Raw genomic sequence first — 16,221 nt, forward strand, 5'->3', positions numbered from 1 at the left:
TTCGTCAACGAACTGCCTTCTTGACCTCGTCGACAAGGTGACGTGTATCGTCGATGAAGGTCAGTGTATAAATAGGTTTAACCTTCATTTTATGGCCGAAAACTTGTGGGAATGACTCTCTCTCTTTCTCCTCATTTCGTCTCCCCTTACTTCTCTCTAAGATTTCAGGCCGATCTTTTGCAGGTTCGACGATCTGAAGCCACCACAACACTCCTGGGGAAGTTCTCTGCATATCTGCCGAAGTAGATCATTAGTGAGACTAGTTCGGAATCCATCCCAAATCTAGGGTAAGGCTTTCTACTCAATATTTGACTTCTTGACAATTATAGAAAGTGTAGTATGCGTATAAATACTGAAGTTTAGTTCTGAGGAATATCATTTTCAAAGTGTTGAACGGGAACCCTGCGGGTGCAAGATTATTTTTTTTCTTAGGGGCTTTTCAGGAATTGGGTACGGGGATAAACTAAGTTAGATGTTTTATGAAAAATCAGTATAATTTTATAGCATTTAATTTCAGGGAAATATATGAATTTATATATAATTATAAGTTATGTTGGAAAATACTGTTAAAAATGATAATATGTTCGGAATGTACGTAATATTCATTTTGTGTGGCATGAGTAGAATTTATGATGAATTACTGTTTTCTAGGAATATGATAATGATATGAATTTTTATAATAAAAAACCGGCGTACGGGACGAGAATTTTATATATGTTTTGCTGGTGTACGAGCCGAATTATGGATATGTTTTGCCAGCGTACGGGCCGAGCTATGAATATGTTTTGCCAGTGTACGAGCCGAGCTATGGATATGTTTTGTCGGCGTACAGGCTGAGATATGGATATGTTTTGCTGACGTACAGACCGAACTATGGATATGATTTGCCGGCGTATGAGCCGAGTTATGGTAAAATATGAAATGTCGGCGTACGGGCTGATAATTTTCATGATGTATATATATATATATATATATATATATATATATATGTGTGTGTGTGTGTGTGTGTGTGTGTGTGTGTGTGTGTGTGTGCAAAATGATGTGATGATATTGATTTGGCAATTAATAGTATGAAATTTCCATGTATCATAGTTTGATGATATGCTATATGTTATCAGAACCTGGTTGGCTTGGTTTAGGTTAGCACTTGCACAGTACCGCTGCTATGTGTTCATGATCAACATGATATTGTGTTAACGCTACTGTACGAAGTAGCGTGAGGATGGATAGTCAATGTTATTTTAAAAAGTGTGGACGCCCTTGGTGTACGGACCAGGTCCGGCAGACCCATCGGACTTACAGACTGTACTTTTGACTTGGCAGTGGTCGGTCAACCATTGTCAGGTCCCACCTTCGGGCCACACAACCCAGTCATGTAGGGTAATGCATGACAACAGTCAACTAACCTATCAAGGTTGTTTTGTTATTATTTTTATTGTATGAGATGGATTATGCTTAAAGAAATCCTGTATGTTCTGCTATGCTATGATTATACATGTTTTTCCCAGAAATGATATATACAATTTTACTGGTTATGTTTATGTATATGATTATATATATATATATATATTTATTTATATTTATATATTTATATATCACATAAAAGCTCATGTTGTCACACACTAGTATTAGTCTATTTCACTTACTGAGAGGTGTCTCACCCTTAAATTTCATAAACATTTCAGGAGCCCGGGATAGGAGAGCGGATAAAGCTCCATTGAGATAGTTATGGCTGATCTGCCCTTTTTGAAGGGTATGTATTTTGTGATAGGGTCAGATGGATTTTTATAGGAAGTGAACCTGTGACTCTTTTGGGTGGTTTACATATGTAAATACAGTGGATATAGTAACTCCGGTATCGTGATAGATGGTATTGTATATGGTATTATGAGTTGTTTATAATTTTATGTTTCCTGCTGCTTAGGCTTCTGTGTTGTTTTTTTGTTGTATTCCTGGTACCCACGGGTTCAGGTTGATTATAATCTACTGGATTTATTATATTAGTTTTGAATTAAAAAATAATACTAATTTATATGAAAATTAAGCAGGTCATTACAGTTTAGTATCAGAGCCTAGGTTACTAGGTTTTGTAGACTTTAGATTGCAATGGAAACGATACCAGAGTATAGGAAAATGATTTGAGGTGTTGTTCTACAGTCTAGAGGCAGGACTTCCGTGGTGGTTTTTGTATTTTTCCTAGGGTGATGATTTCAGAAAAATCATAGTAAACTATTATTGAGTTATGTTCCTAGAATGTAGGACTGGGGCTAGGAATAAGTTGAGGATGTTAAGATAAGAGGTTAGATTTGGCAAGTGAGTTATAAGGATAGGATTTCTAAGTTACGTGTGTTGTTTTTCAGGATGAATCCAATAGGAGGTAGTGTCCATGCGAGCGGCAATGATGGGGTAGGGCCCTCAGGTGCAGGTGGGACTGACTCTGATGCAGTACTACATAGCGTGGCTCAGCAGGTTATGGCTAAGGTCACTAGGAATTCCAGAGAGCAGGGAGGTCTATCTACAGGCTATGGGTGCACTATAGAGAAGTTTACGAAGATGAATCCTCCGACATTCTCAAGAGGATTCGATCCTGCAGCCGCTGAGAACTGGATGTAGAAAACTAAGAAAGTTTTGGCGGTGCTACAGTGTACAGAAGAACAGAGGGTTCTCTTTGCCAACTATAAACTGACAGAAGAGGCCGAGAGGTGGTGGACTGCTGTGAGACTTTTGGAGCAGCAGAGGATGACGTAGATAGCCATGACTTGGGATCGGTTTAAGGAATTGTTCTTTGATAGATATTTTCCAGCTACTGTCAGGGAGGCTAAAGTGGAGGAGTTCCTGAGTCTGAAGTAGGGACAGTTATCAGTCTAGTAGTATGCAGCGCGTCTTATAGAGATCTCTCGCTTCACTCCGTATATTGTCCCTAATGAGGTGAGAAAAGTGAGGCAATTTGAAAGAGGTTTGAGGTGGAGTATATTCAAGCAGGTGGTAGTGCTACAGATCCAGGATTTTTCTGAGCTAGTTGATAGAGCAGCCTTGGCAGAGGTTGGTGAGCGTCTGGATGTAGAGGAGCAGGGACAGAGGATGAGATCTGTATCTTCAAGCAACCAGCAGGGTCTTAGACAGATTTAGTGGAGGAAAGGAAACCATGGTAGAGGACAAAGACAGGAGACTAGAGAACGCGAGGTGCAGGCGGTGTAGGGTCCTTGTGTCTGACAGACTTGTGGAAGGAGGCATTGGGGAGAGTGTCGAGCAGGCGGAGTGGTTTGCTATCGTTATGGTATACCGAGACATATGGTGCGAGACTGCTCTACACCACCATATGCAGCTCCTGCTCCCATACCATACTGGGGAGGCTATCAAGCACCACGTGGGGGCCGGCAGAGGAATACGGCTTCAGCCAGAGTGTTCGCTTTGACGCCGGGTGATGTTGAGATAGCCGGTGACATGGTGACAGGTATGGTTAATATCTTTTCTTTTAAAGTTATTACATTGTTTGATTCAGAAACTACACACTTATTTGTGTCTTCGGAATGCACTAGACTATGAGGGGCAGAAACACAGTTGTTAGACACTGAGTTGTTGGTATCTACACCAACGTCATAGAATGAATTGAAACTTGCTAACACGTCTGTAGTAAAATAGTTTACAGATGTGTTCCCAAATGAGTTACCAAGCTTGCCACCTGATCGGGAGGTAGATTTTCCTATTGATTTACTTCTAGGTATAGCACCGATTCCCAAAGTACCCTACCGAATGGCGTCAGCAGAATTGGCAGAATTAAAAAAAAAGTTGCAAGATCTACATGATAAGGGCTTCATACGACCTAGTGTATCTTCGTGGAGAGCTCCAGTTTTGTTTGTAAAGAAGAAAGACAGGTTTATGAGGATGTGCATAGATTATAGGGAGATTAATAAAGAGACGATCAAGAACAAATATCCTCTATCCCGTATAGATGATTTGTTTGACTAGCTCCAGGGTACACGTGTGTATTCAAAGTTTGACCTCAGATCTGGCTATCATCAAGTGAAAGTGAAAGTAGAAGACGTCTCAAAGACGGCCTTCAAGACTAGGTACGGGCATTACGAATTTCTTGTTATACCGTTTGGTATGACGAATGCTTCTACGGTATTTATGGACTTGATGAATAGAGTCTTCCACTAATACTTAGACCAGTTCATTGTTGTTTTCATTGATGATGTTCTGGTCCATTCGAAGAGTTATAAGGAGCATGAGATGCACTTAAGGCAGGTTTTGCAGATGCTCGGGGAAAAGAAGTCGTACGCCAAGTTCAGTAAATGTGAATTCTAGCTTGAGAAAGTTGTGTTTAGGGCATGTTATTTTAGGAGATGGTATTTCTATGGATCCTAGTAAGATTGAGGCGGTAGTGAATTGGGCTAAACTGAGGAACATCCAAGAGATCAGGAGTTTCTTGGGGCTAGTTAGGTATTACCATCATTTTGTTGAGGGGTTCTCAGCACTATTAGGACCTCTAACATGACTGACTAGGAAGAATGTCAGATTTGATTGGGATGACAGCTGTGAGCAGAGTTTCTAGGAATTGAAGCAAAGGTTAGTCACAGCACCAGTATTGGTCATCCCTTCAGGGGATGAGGGTTATGTCATTTATAGTGATGCATCCTTGAAAGGACTTGACTGTGTATTGATGTAGCATGGCAGGGTGGTAGCGTATGTTTCCAGGTAGTTGAAAGAATATGAAAATAACTACCCTACCCATGATCTTGAATTGGCTGCAATAGTACACGCGTTGAAGATTTGGAGGCATTACCTGTATGGCGAGCGGTGTGAGATCTTTTTTGACCATAAGAGTTTAAAATACTTTTTCACTCAGAGGGAATTGAATATGAGGCAGAGAAGGTGGTTGGAACTTACAAAAGATTTTGACTACACTAGCAGTTATCACCCAGGGAAGGCTAATGTGGTAGCTGATGCGTTGAGCAGAAAGTCCAGGGAACCAACATTGGCGGCTATGGAGATCCAGTATCCGACCATGATGGATCTGGAGAGACTCGGCATCAAATTTGTTGAGAGTGGTTCTCAGGCTCACATGGTCAGTTTAGTAGTGCAACCTACTATGCAGGAAATGATTAAAACTGCTCAAAAGGAAGACTTAGAATTAGCAGAGGTGATGGACAGAGTGCAGAGTGGTTAGGGGGAGGAATTCAGTATTGTAGATGATAGAGCTTTGCGGTTCTGTTCCAAATTATGCGTTCCTGCTGATACTGAGATGAGGAAGATTATTTTAGAGGAGGCCCACAAATCTTTGTATACCGTTCATCTCGGCAATACGAAGATGTATGGGGATCTACGAGAGTTGTACTGGTTGAGTGGTTTGAAGAAAGAGATTGCTGAGTATGTAGCCCAATGTTTGACGTGCCAGCAGGTAAAAGTTGAGCACCAGAGGCCGGTAGGGCAGTTGCAGCCATTATTTATCCTAGAGTGGAAGTGAGATCATATATCTATGGATTTTGTGTCAAGAATGCCGACGGCGTTACACGGTCAGAATGTCATTTGGGTGATTGTTGACCATTTGACTAAGACTGGCCACTTTTTTTCTATCAAGATCAGCTACTCCCTCAATAGGTTGGCGGAGATTTACATTCAGGAGATAGTTCATTCACATGGGGTGCCAGTATCTATTGTGTCAGATCGAGACCCACGCTTTACATCACTTTTTTTGGGGAGCTTGCGGGAAGTTCTAGGGTCTTAGTTATCATTTAGCATGACATTCCATCTTTAGTCAGATGGGTAGACTAAGAGGACGATTCAGATTTTAGAGGATATGCTTCGAGCATGCGTATTAGATTTTGGGTATAATAACAGTTATCATACCAGTATTGGCATGACACCGTTTGAAGCACTGTATGATAGGAGATGTCGTTCTCCTTTATTCTGAGATAAGATGGGTGAGCGGCGTGTTGTGGGGCCAGAGCTGGTACAGCAAGCGTGTGATAAGGTTCGACTTATCATAGATAGAATTAGTGCAGCTCAGACCCAACAGAAGAGTTATACTGATAATCGCCGCAGAAGGTAGAATTTGATATTGGTGACCATGTATTTCTGAAGATAGCTCCGTTGAAAGGGGTTATGAGATTCGAGAGAAAATGTAAACTTAGCCCTAGGTTTATCGGTCCATTTGAGATTCTAAATAAAGTGGGGCCGATTGCCTAAGGGTTAGCTTTGCCACCTGTATTATCCAGGATGCACGACGTATTCCACATTTCCATGTCGAGGAAATACGTCCCAGACCCTTCTCATATTATTAGCTATGGTGAATTAGAACTCAGTGATTCACTGGTTTATGAGGGGGTATCAGTACAAATTCTGGATAAGAAAGTGCAGGAGTTACGTAACAAAAAGATTCCTCTGGTAAAAGTTTTGTGGAGGAATCCGGCAATGGAAGAAGCTTCTTGGGAATCCGAGGAGCAGATAAAGCAAAAGTATCCGCAATTATTTTAAGAAGCTTAAATAGTTAGGTAATATTTCTTTTGCAGGTACATGTAATAGTTAGTAAGTAGTATTTTTGTTTTGGGAGAATTTTCTTTTGTAAATGTAATATCTCAGGACTTGGAATGTAACCACGGTATTCCTCCACCATAAGTGAGGGTAAGTAATAAAATAAGTAGACCCTTTTGTTTTAAGGGATGATGAATAGCAAATTTCGAGAACAAAATTATTACAAGGAGGGGAGAATGTAGTGACCCAAATATTTAAATATTTAAATAATGGAAGAAGGAGGGAAAAAGGAAAATTAAAAAAAGGGCATAACAGGTCCTCGTTCGCGTTCGTCAATGACGTGACATATTGGGCTCGTCAACAAGGATGTACTTCGTTGACGAGAAAATACCGAGAAGGGGGTTTTGGGTGATTCTGAATTTCGTCAACGAGGAGAGAATTCGTTGATGAACTGCCTTCTTGACCTCGTCAACGAGGTGACGTGACTCGTCGACGAAGGCCAGTGTATAAATAGGTTTAACCTTCATTTTATGGCCGAAAACCTGCGGGAATGTCTCTCTCTCTCCTCATTTCGTCTCCCTTTACTTCTCTCTAAGATTTCGGGCCGATCTTCTGCCGTTTCAACGATCTGAAGCCACCATGACACTCCTGGGGAAGTTCTCTGCATATCTGCCGGAGTAGATCGTTGGTGGGACTAGTTCGGAATCCATCCCAAATCTAGGGTAAGGCTTTCTACTCAATATTTGACTTCTTGAAAGTTGTAGAAAGTGTAGTGCGCGTAGAAATACTGAAGTTTAGTTATAGGGAATATCATTTTCAAGGCGTTGAACGAGGAACCCTACGGGCGCAGGACTGTTTTTTTCTTAAAGGCTTTTCAGGAATCAGGTAAGGGGATAAACTAAGTTAGATGTTTTATGAAAAAAAAGTATACTTTTATAGCATTTGATTTCAGGGAAATATATGTATTTATATATAATTATGCATTATATTGGAAAATACTGTTAAAAATGACAATATGTTCGGAATGTACGTAATACCTATTTTGTGTGGCATGAGTAGAATTTATGATGGATTACTGTTTTCTATGAATATGATAATGATACGGATTTTTATAATGAAAAATCAGCGTATGGGCCAAGAATTTTATATATGTTTTGCTGGCATACGAGCCGAGCTATGGATATATTTTGCTGGTATACGGGCCGAGCTATGTATATGTTTTGCCTGCATACGGGCCGAGCTATGGATATGTTTTGCCGGCTTACGGGTCAAGTTATGGATATGTTTTGCTAGCGTACGAGTCGAGCTATGGATATGATTTGCCAGCGTACGGGCCGAGTTATGATAAAATATGAAATGCCGGTGTACGGGCTGATGATTTTCATGATGTATATATATATATATGCAAAATGATGTGATGATATTGATTTGGCAATTAATAGTATGAAAAATCCATGTACCACAGCTTGATGATATGTTATATGTTATTAGAACCTGGTTGGCTTGGTTTAGGCTAACACTTGCACGATATTGCTGCTATGTATTCATGATCATCATGATATTATGTTAACGCTGCTGTACAGAGTAGAGTAAGGACGGATAGTCAATGAGGTTTTAAGAAGTGTGGACGCCCCTAGTGTACGGACCAGGTTTGACAGACCCATCAGACTTACAGACTGTACCAGGGATTTTTTCTTATTATTATTATTATTATTATTATTATTATTATTATTATTATATGAGATGGATTATGCTTAAAGAAATCCTGTATGTTCTGCTATGCTATGATTATACATGTTTTTCCTAGAAATGATATATACAGTTTTACTGGTTATGTTTATGTATATGATTATATATTAATCACAGAAAAGCTCATGTTATCACACACTAGTATTAGTTTATTTCCCTTACTGAGAGGTGTCTCACCCTTAAATTTCATAAACATTTCAGGAGCCCCGGATAGGAGAGCGGATAAAGCTCCGCTGAGATAGTTATGGCTGATCTGCCTCTCTAAAGGGTATGTATTTTGTGATAGAGTCAGATGGATTTTTGTGGGAAGTGACCATAGGACTCTTTTGGGTGGTTTACATATGTAAATACGGTGGATATAGTAACTCTAGTATTGTGATGGATGGTATTATATATGGTATTATGAGTTGTTTATGATTTTATGTTTCCTGCTGCTTAGGCTTCCGTGCTGTTTTTCTATTGTATCCCTGGTACCCAAGGGTTCAGGTTGATTAGGATCTGCTGGATTTATTATATTGGTTTTGAATTAAAAAATAATAATTTATATGGAAATTAAGCAGGTCGTTACACGATGAGTCATGGATGATACCACCCCACCACAAGAACCCGGATCTCCTCTACAAGAGTCATTTATATTTAGCTTCAACCAACCTACTAGAGGCTTTTCCCATACTACTTTTTCAAGAAGTTCTAATCTTTGAAGTTTTTGTTTTCATCTTGAACTCTTTCAATAAATTCTTATCTATAGAGGGTAGAGAACCCTTCATGCCTTCTGCAATTTTTGCGAGCCAAAACCTCACAGATAACAAAACTGCATTCCCCAACTCTTACTTATCTTCCATACGGGCTTCACAACGTCTGAGCCATGGTCTCCAAGAAATTATAGTAGGTAACAAACCAATGATCGTACCTTTTTGGGTTAATTTTTTGGAACATCTAAACCCTTTACTAATTTTCACCCTCCATGGTTCAGCGTCCAAATTTAGGATTCCCAAGACAGACATGCTCTCTTCCATACCATACTTGCGATGGATCTCATACTCAGAACATGATTGAGAGACTCCTTTTTTTATCCACGCAGTAGGTGTAACATTAGACCATATCAAATCCCAGTTTTTGCACTCTCTCATCTACAGGAAGACATTAGAACATGACTTTCCATATACACACAATACTTTTTTAGGAAGTAGTTTATGTCAAATCCACTCCATCCATAGGCACTGCTCCCCTTTAATTCTTATCACCTCCTAAGCCAAGGCGGTTGAAAAGTTTTTATTTATGGAAGGCTTCCAAATAAACACATTAGGCCCCGTTTTGTGCTTTATAGAAGACAACAAAATCTCATCTATTTTGGGGACCCCTACCAATTCTTTTAGCATATCAGTATCCCAATTCTCAGACTCCCAGCAGTCTTGAATCTTTAACTCAAGATGTTGGACCATGTAAGAACACTTAGCAAGGGGACCACTACTCAACCACTTATCAAACCAAAAAGAAGTTTTTCCTTCTCTAACCTTCACATAAACATTCTTATATACCTCTGGAAAAACCTTTAAGATTGTCTTCCAAAACTGAGAGCACGTCGGAGTAAAATTGGTTGAAACCATGTGACCTGATTTAACATATTTAGCCTTAAAGAAATGGGTCCAAAGATTATCTAATGTCATAAGTCTCCAAGCAAACTTCATGTGAAAAGATCTTTGAACATCATTAAGGTCCCTAATGCCAACACCCCCTTCATTTAACGGTTTACAAACCTTTGACCAAGCACACCATTTCAGTTTTGCCCTAGCATTACTCTCCCTCCAGAGAAAAGAAGAGGGAATTGAATTAATATTTCTTATCACCACCAAAGGAACTGAGAGAACCGCTAGCATTTGTGTCACCATGCATGATAAAACATGTCGAATAAGGATGAGACGACCTCCCTAAGACAATAATCTTATCTTCCAACTCGCCACCTTATTTCAAATTTTTGAGATCAATGATTCAAGCATTTTGGCAGTAAGGCGTCTGAAAATCAAAGGTGTCCCAAGGTACATCGTTGGAAATTTTCCTTTCATAAAACTCATCAATCGAAATAGCCCCCTTTTTTCTAAAAATGTTGATCTTGTTGGAATTAAAGAGAGCTGATTTCTCCTTGTTGATTAATTGGTCAGACCAACTTTCATACAAATCCAACATCTTCAAAAGCATCTTTAAAGATATCCTTTCTCTGTTAACAAAAACAAGAAAGTCATCCGTATATAATAAATGAGAGATAAAAGGAACTCCCCTCGAAGGATAAAAACTTCCAATCCTGCCTTCCTCAAAATTCTTTTTTAATAATCTAGAAAGAATCTTTTCCATCAAAATAAATAAATATGGAGATAGTGGATCACCTTGCCAAAGGCCTCGTTGGGACTTGAAAAAACTCCTATACGTACCATTCATCATGATCGAAAACCATGGGATTTTAACACATTCTGCTATTAAGTTACAAATTTGACTAGAGAAGCAAAAACCCTCCGAGACCCAAATAAAAAATCTCCAGTCAACCCAATCATACGCCTTTGCCATATCGGCTTTTAATACTACATTTCCCCCGCGCCAGAGTAATATTTTCAAAAATACTTCTACCATGGAGAAAAGCTCCTTGCTCCAGAGAGATAATTCTATTCAGGCATCGAGTCAATCGACCTACAATAATCTTTGAAAGAATTTTGTAGGCAACAGAACACAGGCTAATTGGTCTAAACTTTTCAAAGCTTCTTGGATCCTTCACCTTAGGGATAAGAACTAAATAAGAATAAGTGAAAAATCTAGGAAGAGGTGCTCCACTGATAAATTCCTTGGCAGCTTCCAAAAAATCTTCTTTAACAGAGTCCCAACAAGATTTGTAAAATCCTAAACCAAAACCATCAGGTCCTGGACTACTATCTTTTGGGATAGAATGTAGAGCCATTTTCGGCTCTGTTTCCGAAGGTTCTTTGACCAAATACTCATTTTCTTCATCTAATATCTCCCTAGGAAAAGCTAGCTCAAATCGGGTAATGCTCTAATAGATTGTTTAGAGAGAAAATGTTGAAAATGCTTAACTGCACCGTAACATCCTCAAAATTTTCACCACTTTTTTTTTATAATAATAAATTACTCCAATACCTGCATGTAATGGGCACCCCTATGCAGCGGAAAAACATAAATCACATATACATGTATTTACAATACCAGAATTTAGTATTTTCAACCATAGCTACATAATACATCTCTCTCTCCAGTGTCAACTATCCAAAACTACAAAACCCTACACAAAACTTACCCTATAACTAGGGTGACCAAGTGATCTCTATCCGCGAGCCTGATATGCTCGCCTAACTGGTTCACCTGAAAAATGTTAAAGTAATGAGATGAGTCGACACTCAGTAAGTGGAAATATGCTATTACTAGTGTGTGGCGACCGAGTCATAAAATTATAATTATAATATTTAAAACTGCATGATCTGGCAAATCTATAAAACACATGTATAAAAACTTAAAACATTTGTATCATCTAAGCTTTCTATCATTCATACTGTTGTAACATATTACATACAATAAAAATTATAAATCTGTATACATATATATAATTGTATTCTTTCCCTGAGATTCTGTATGTCATGATTTGACCCTCATGACAGGGTTGTGTGGCCCATAGGCAGGACTTAACATGGTCGGCCCTCTAGGTAAGTCATCATACTCTACAGTACCTCAGTCCTGCCAAACTGCATCTACTCCTAAGCACGGAACTAGTTGCTACCTCGTCTAACCGGTCCCCTCTACCCAGTGTACCGAGGAGCTGCATCCTCTTCGAGCACGGTTAGACGGTACCTACACACTATCTGAGATATGTGGTTGCACTCTATCTGTATATAGCAACGGTACCGTGCTCTGTAAACTGTATATGTCTGTAATAACTCCACAGGGATCTGATACTATATAAGTACATCTATATATATATACCTTTGCTGTTTTCATTATGTTTCCAAAATAACCATAACGCTATAATTCTATACTGTAAAATCTGAATAACTGTAGCATCTCGATGCTATAACTATATGGTATTCAAGAAAACATAACATTCTAGAAAAACTATGATGTACTAAACTGAATAAAATCTATATTAATCTGTCTGTTAATCATCTGTGAATAACTGTATATACATGCTATATAACATGATATGTTGAAGTACTGTATAAATTTTGCATCAGGAAAATATCTATTCAAGCCACACAACATTAAAACATTCGTTTTGTAGAAACTGCATAATAACTGGTATATATGTATCTATGAAAACTCTGTTAATATTATTAAAACACTAACATAGCATATTTCTCTTACCTAACTCCTGCTAAAATCCCCTACTGAGACGGGTCCTACACCCGTAGGGTTTCCTACCCGACACCCTGAAAATAATTTTCGCCAGAACAAAATGTCACTATTTCTACGTCTACAGCATTTTCTACAACTTCTAGAAAGTCAAATTCCGAATGAAAGACCTTACCTAGGATTTGGGACGAATTCCAACTTTACCCCACCGACGATCCGCTCCGGCAGACTTGAAGAGAACTCCGCCAGGAGCGTAGTGGTGGCCTCATATCGTCGATCCGGCGACTGACGGAGCCAGAATCGAAGAGAAAAGAAGGAGAGGTCGTAGAAGAGAGAGAGAGAGAGAGAGAGAGAGAGAAGAGAGCGGCGCTGATTTTTTGTGATTAAAATGAGTTTATGGCTATTTGTACTACGGGTTTCGTTGACGAGCCACGTCATCTCGTTGACGAGTCTTTAAGTAATTTTGTCGACGAACCTTACCCTTCATCGACGAAATTCAGAGTAGCCCAAATTCTTCTCTTAGTATTTTCTCATCGACGAGACGAGACCTCATCGATGAGGTCCTGAAGAACCCTCATTAACGAAACCCCTGTGTTCATCGACGAGGCTTGGAAATTCCTTGAAATTATTATTATCTCCAAAGTGCGATGTCGGAGCGTTCGTCGACGAAGTTTACTGCCTCCTTCTATTCTTGTTTCCATTTTCCTCCCTCTTTATTATTAAAATACTATTATTCTTCGGGTCACTACACACACCTTCATGAATCTCCTTAGGGGATGCCAGAACTGTACCATCCTCTAAGACCATATAATTAATCATCGAAGAATTCCGTTTTTGATTAATAATCACATGAAAAAATTTGGAATTTTGATCACCCTCTACCAACGATCGCTTCTTCGCAAGCTGAGAAACATGGGTTTCCTCCATTTTTTCCCAAAAATCTGATTCACATTTTGTAACCAAGAACTCTATCTCCACCTCCTGATTATATCCCCTTTGTAACTGCTCCTCTAGGTCTATCATTCGATTCTCTAAAATTTTTGACCAAATACTCATTTTCTCCATCTGATATCTCCCTAGAAATAAGCTAGCTCAAATCAGGTAATGCTCTAGTAGACTATTAAGAGAGAAAATGTTGAAAATGCTTAACCGCATCTTCATGAATCTCCTCAGGGGACGCCAAAACCGTACCATCCTCCAATACCATATAAGTAATCATCAAAGAATTCCGTTTTTGGTTGATAACCACATGAAAAAACTTGGAATCTAGATCACCCTCCACCAACCATCGCTTCTTCGCAAGCTGAGAAACATAGGTTTTCTCCATTTTTTCCCAAAAATTTAGTTCACATTTTGTAACCAAGAACTCTATCTCCACCTCTTGATTATATCCCTTTTGTAACTACTCCTCCAAGTCTATCATTCGATTCTCTAATCCTTGATAGTAAGGTCCACTTGGCCAAAGATCTCTACATTCCATCTTTTCAAAGCAACTTTAGCCTTTTTTAGCTTAGCAACCAACTTACACATGCCTGAAACCTGAACTGTTTTCATCCAAATCTTACGCATAAAAGGCAAGAAATTTTCATGGGAGCTCCACATATTTTGATACCTGAAAGGAGGTGGCCCATATCCCGCTGAAGGGTTTGCGAAGTGTATTAGCATAGGTTTGTGATCCGGCATCTTCCTCGCCAAGTATTCTAGCCTAACAGTTTGAAAATGATTAATGAACGACACATTCACAAGAATTTGGTCAAGCTTCGCACATCTCCTAGTCGGACTAACTTGCCCATTAAACCAAGATATTAGCCGTGGTGGCTACATAAAAATTGTTAATATGTTTTAATGATATTAACCTATTTGTTGTTCTTAATGTATTATTATCTTTGCAGATCATGTTAAGCACAGGTACAAGTGACAAATACATGAAGTACTTGATCAGAGGCAAAGATCGGACCGAGTTGACGTCAAGTAGGAAAGATCAAATGGACACTCACTCAAAAAGGACTCAAGCACATCCCAAACAAGCTAATTTACCTTCGTTGATATTGAGGTGAATGCTCCTTTAAATTTGATCTCAATTGTTTAGGAAAAATGACTATGGAGAGATTATTGCACAAGTTATTTGCTATGGTGAAGAACATTAAGCATATTCTTATTGTTAGAGAATTTTCACCTTCCCAAGGGAGTTTCTTATATGGAGATTAAGTTCTTCATTGACTTAAAACCTAGTATTGATCTTATTTCTAGGACTCATTGTCCTATGACTCCAAATGAGTTAAAGGAGTTTAAGGAGCAACAATAAGAAATATTGGAGAAAGGCTTCATTCAGGTTAGGATTTTAACTTGGAGTGCACTAGTTTTGTTTATGAAGAAGAGGGATGGTAGTATATGCTTCTACATTGGATATCATGAGATAATTAAAGTGCTTAATTAGTGATTTGTTTGGCTAGTTTCAAGGGAACATGTATTCTCTAAAAGTCTATATCACGCCTTGAACCCCGAAATGGGACCCAAGGGTGAATATGTAACCAACCTATCCCTGTATTTGATAAAACATCCAAAGATACAGTACAATGGATGAAGATCTGACCCCGTGGGATTCCCAGACACCCTAAACACATCCAATCACGAACATATACGCAGCAAAAAAAAAAGGTCATCTATATACACATATGCAGTACCATACCAGAGTCTATACAAGAGCAGAACATGTCTCTATCAAATCGTACAAACGGGTGCCCAAATATATCTCAAAATGGCAACCCACAAAAAAAATACAGTCCTAGCACTTACCCAAGCGCTAAATGCAGTACACTGGCCACTACGCTCCCTACACCAGGACGTTAGTTCTGGTTACTCGAAGGACTTGTAAAAATGTACGTACAGTAGGGGTGAGACACCTCTCAGTAAGGAAGAACATAGGTTATATCGGTGTGTGGCATTTGAGTGTTATCATGATGCAACATACACGCAGTTGAATGCAATCCAGTACTAATTTACACAGTGCATACACGCACACACAACACATGACAGCAATCCTGGTGTCGTCACACCCTTCGGCCCGAAGCCGGTCTGCGACAATCCGGTGTTGGCCCAGCCAACCCGCGAAGCACGGCGCCACCGACACATGGCTAGTCCCCGACTCCCATGGCATCGTACCGGCGCTAACTGGTGGATCCACACCCTTCGGCCTGATCTGTCGGAATAGGCTCACGCCCTCGGATATAGAGCCGGACACTCTTGCCTACGTGGCAAGCGATAAACACATGCCCTTGGATATAGAGCCGGATACTCTCAGTACTTCGGAACCCAGTTCCTACTAGCATTTCAACATATCACACACACATGCATGCTCATATAACCAAACAAACCACATCCATTTGGTAATCTAAATCATGGTTTTTCAAACAAATACAGTTTAAACAAGTCAAGGCACGGCCATCCCAATATCACTATATAAATCAACATATACTCGCTTTTCAACAAAACCCGGGATTCAGCCCATCGCTCCCTTTTTCCCAAAACTGTAATAATAAAAAACTCATAGTTTTTCCCGTTAGATCCCCCAAATGAGTAGTCAAAACACACACAGGACCGTGGACCACAATTCCACCGAGTCTAATTTCAAAAATAATCAATATAAACATAGTT

This window comes from Malania oleifera, chromosome 5 (genome assembly GCF_029873635.1).
Source record: "Malania oleifera isolate guangnan ecotype guangnan chromosome 5, ASM2987363v1, whole genome shotgun sequence".
Classification (NCBI taxonomy): Eukaryota; Viridiplantae; Streptophyta; class Magnoliopsida; order Santalales; family Ximeniaceae; genus Malania; species Malania oleifera.